Genomic DNA, 4,273 nt, shown 5'->3' with positions numbered 1-4,273 from the left:
TTCGTTCGCAAATAATGCCTGGTGCTGCTCGAACGTGGCGTGCACCAGCTCCGCTGCATCCCTGTCTAAGTGGAAGGAAGGAAGGAAGGCCTTAGACGTTGCTGGCACATACCCACTACGGGGCAGAGGCCTAGACACAGGCGGTTAATTACTGGATACAGGAAAGTTTAGATGGGGAAAGGAGTGGCTTGTTTTATCCGGCGTAGGCAATACCCGGTCCTTCGGGACGTTGCTTGCGTGCGGGGTACATTGGATTTCTTCAAATTCGCAGTCGTCCTCAAATATGACGCTCACTGAACCTACCTTCCCGACGTAAGGGCGTAGCTTATTTGCATGTACTAGCATGCGGCGTCCGTCACTGATCTGCACATAGTACGAGAGCTCGCAGTACCTTTTTTTTCACCACCGCCGGCCCTAGCCACTTCGGGTACATTTTCCCTGGCCTGTTGTTATCAAAGACGAGGACAGCCTCACCTTCGCTAAAGGTTTTTATAATTGCGTGCTTGTTGTAGTGCGACGAGTACGCCTCTTGCTGTTTTCTAGTCGTTAGCTCCGCAATGTCGGCTGCGATATCGAGCTGTGCTTTCAGATTTTTCAAATACTCAGCGGGAGCACTCGCTCGCTCCCCGGGTACCTCAATGCCTCCTGCCCAGCTTTGCTACAGGATACCGAGTGGTCGTACTGGGTCTCGGCCGTAAAGCATTCGGAAGGGTGACACGCCAGTGGTGTCGTGTGGCACCTCCCGATAGGCCCAAAGAAGAAAGGGAATGAACTTGTCCCAAACTTTCGGTTCATTTTCGATTGCGTGTGAGAGCATGGTCTTAAAGACTCTAATCCACCTCTCCACCGCCCCATTGCTCTCCGGATGGTTGGGAGCGGAAAAGCGCGGGGTACAGCCGAGTCTTTCGAGGAACTCCTTCATAAGTGCGGCTGTGAAATTGGCGCCGCAGTCTGAGCACACCACCTCGGGAACCCCAGTCCGTCTAAACACCGAAAGCAGCGCGTCGCAGGTTGCCCTGGCGGACAAGGACCTTAGGCAGAATACTTCTGGCCAACGCTTGCACAGATCTATTATTCAAAGCGCGTACCGATGTCCTCTGCCAGACGATGGCTCAATCGGACCTATGATATCCACGTTCACTTTCTGAAAAGGAAACTTCGGGCGAGTGAGAGGCGTTATTTGTACCCTATCGGTTCGCCGGTGGTCTGAACGCCCTTGGCAGCTATGGCAGCTTTCACAGTGTTTGCGAAAATCCGACTCGATGCCCGGCCAGTAGAAACTGTACTTTAGTCGAGCTTTAGTCTTGCGAAAGCCCAGGTGTCCCCCCCCCCCCCCCCCTCAATAGGCCTCGTGTGCTAGGCTGAGTGCGGCCTCGCGCCGTAATCTTGGCAGTACTAACTGCTGTACCCCTTGGTCTAGCACCCGGTCTATATGATACAAAACTCCGTCTACGATAGACATGCCCGCCTTTCCTTGCTTGGTGTTCTGCCAGGCCTGACGCAGAGTCTCATCCTCATGCTGCTCCGCGCGAAATTTCTGTGCCCCGCTAAGCTCAGCCATGCCGCCCGCCTGCGATGGCTCGACCTCATTACTGTCAACTGTCTGCTGGGGCAGGGTTTCGTCTGCAAACACCAGGACGGCCTCGGTGCCCACGTCTGGCCCTGATCTATCTGGTCTGTCTTCAGCCGGCGGCGACAGTTCCCACCGCCTGCACGAGAACCTCACTGTCCGTCTTGCCCGAGTCGTGCAGCAGTTCCCATGCGTCTGCGGAAATTAGACAGTCGGCTTGTGTGAGCTTGTCGGTGAGCGCACACAACACCGGTGTCGCATCGTCCACATTTTCGATCAGGGGAGCGCCACGACACAGCGCCAACGGAATTACTGCCAGTTTTGCCTCTACCTTCTCTCCGAAAGCGAAGACGAGATCGATCGTGCCATGTGGGGATACGAACTCCTCAGGTACAAGGCTTTCGCGCACTACGGTGACATCTGCACCGGTGTTCACAATAGCGCCAATAACCGCTTTCCTACCGCTGATTTTAATGTCTCTGAGCGTTGGACGCGTGGATTGCAAGGCATGGGTGGACACGCGTGCTGTTAGCCTATCATCGCGCGGTGTATTCTCTCGTCTGTCAGCTGGGTTCTCACGATCAAATGGGCAGTTCGCGACAACATGTCTCCAGCTTCCACATCGGAAACAGCCACCCCACCGCGATACCTTTTTCTTTTCTCCTCCTGGCCTTACTGCGGCTATTCTCTCTCTTCGCTCTGCTCCATGCTTCTCTGTAGGTGGGGCTTCAGTTCTCGGTTTTGGGGCGTGTCAAAACCTTTAAAGCTGTCGGCTTTCCTCTGAGCGCTTCCCTTCCCGATGGCTTCCTCGTATGTCTGTAGCAGTGCAGCTATCTCATCCGCATTCAGCCATTTCTCACCCTCGCGCAGCTTGACATATTTATGTGCTTCTTCTGATAGCCCCGCCTTGAGCTGGTCGGCAACCATTAGCTTCAATTATCCGTCAAAAGACGACACGCATCGTGAATTTAAGCAAAAATTTAAGTAACTTTGGACGCGTGTGACAAAAGCCTTCCAGGTTTCTTCGCGGCGCTTGGTGGCCCCAAAAAATCGCCTTTGATACTCTGCAGCTGAAAGTTTCAACTCGTCTAGGACCACCGCCTTCAACTTGTCATAGTCCCTGTGCTGCTCTGCGGTGAACCGTGTCGATAAGTAGGCTACCCGCTCAGCCAGCGCCGGGAACACAAGCTACACCCAATGTTCCTTCGGCACGTTGTAAGCCACGAGCGAGCATTCCACTGACTCAAACCAGACGGGTACTTCACCGTCTGCCGGCAATTTGGGGAACGCGCTGGCGAGTAGCTCAGCGTACTGTCTCAAGCGCTCGTCCTCGGAAGGCGCCGCATTCTGGCTTCGAGCACGCATGATTTGTATCTCGAGCTCTAAGGCTCTTATTTTTTTTCATACAATTCCAACTCTTTCTCAATGTTTTGGCCATGCCATGACCCCGACGCCTCGTTGCTGCCCCTGTCTCCACCGTCCCCCCTCACCACTGTCACTACCGCTGTCCATCGTAGATGCCTTTTCGGGGTTAAGATGACCAAATCGGGTTATCATCAACTACGCAAGCTTTAGTCAAACAGTGACCGCTAAGAAAATGAAGGAACCAGGGAACTCACTCGGAGCTGCGCTCAGGGTCCTCCTTTAGGGCAGGAATGGCGGCGACCTCGGACCAGGTGCAGACTGAAGCCGCAAGCTGCTGCCTTTACTCGGGGATGCCATTTTCTGTCCGCTGAAGGCCGTGTGCGTTTGAATCTTCCAACTGCCGCCGTTGCTCAGGGATACCACTCTATGTCTGTTGAAGGCCTTGTCTTCGGCGTTTCACGCCAGATGCGGTTCGCACCTTCGTACCCCCGTAGCCTGTCGTCCTTTCGGTATCTCGCCTTGGATGCCGAACTTCGTCGTTTTCTCCGCGGATGTCTTCGTCCGTTCCCCGGGGCTGCTGCAGAGCACCAGTACTGTCGACTGCGCCCGTAAAGGTTTGCCGGTGGTGTTGGTCCGGTGATTTCCAAAAACTGGATGCACAGCTTGATGGCTTCTCGATGATATGACTTGCAGGCGAAGCGATTTAGTGAGAAATGAACTTTTATACAGGCTATTTACAGATGGGCACAAACAAAAGTCAGTATACGGCCACAACTATCAGCGACCGGCCTAGACGACCGCCTGCACAGAGGCGAGGGACACCGCGTCCCAACAGTCAAACTGGCGTGCCTCGCACCAGCACTCAACGGTCACTCCCTCCGCACTCGGCCAGACCGAGCGCCTGCCAGCTAGGAGCCGCTAGAGACAAAAGCACACGGGCGCGGCTCCCTTCGCGGGTACACCCCGACGATGCCCGCGCCCCTTTCCACGCGTAAAAATAAACTGCTAACTGCGGCTCATCAGCTTTGACGAATAGCAAAGCTCAGAATTGATGTCAGCGTTTTCCTTACCCACGAGTTGCTCCCTAGGTGGTCTCGCAATCCGCGCATGGGACAGGGGTCCAAGGTTGAGGCCGGCAGATAGCCCCGCCGTCCGGAACGGCGAAGCAAACCGCAAGGACGAATGGGGAGACTAACCAAAAAGGCATGAGTCCCCTGCTAACGGCGTGCACCAAAGCAAAACAAAATAAAACAAAACCGGACGCGCAGCCTAGGTCACTGCCCTCTCGCGGAATATTCGCAACACATGTACAAAAAGATGCGACAGCGCGCCGAACCC

The 4,273-nt window shown here is 54.8% G+C and overlaps 1 pseudogene; it reads right to left on the bottom strand.

The window, feature by feature from the left end:
- Positions 1–1,682: 1,682 nt before the first annotated feature.
- On the bottom strand, positions 1,683–3,082 carry LOC144120321 (uncharacterized; annotated as a pseudogene).
- Between the last annotated feature and the right edge of the window lie 1,191 nt (positions 3,083–4,273).

Source organism: Amblyomma americanum, chromosome 2, assembly GCF_052857255.1.
Source record: "Amblyomma americanum isolate KBUSLIRL-KWMA chromosome 2, ASM5285725v1, whole genome shotgun sequence".
In the NCBI taxonomy this organism is placed as follows: Eukaryota; Metazoa; Arthropoda; class Arachnida; order Ixodida; family Ixodidae; genus Amblyomma; species Amblyomma americanum.
The sequence above is the reverse complement of the archived record's forward strand: the minus strand, read 5'-3'. Positions and strand labels throughout refer to the sequence as shown.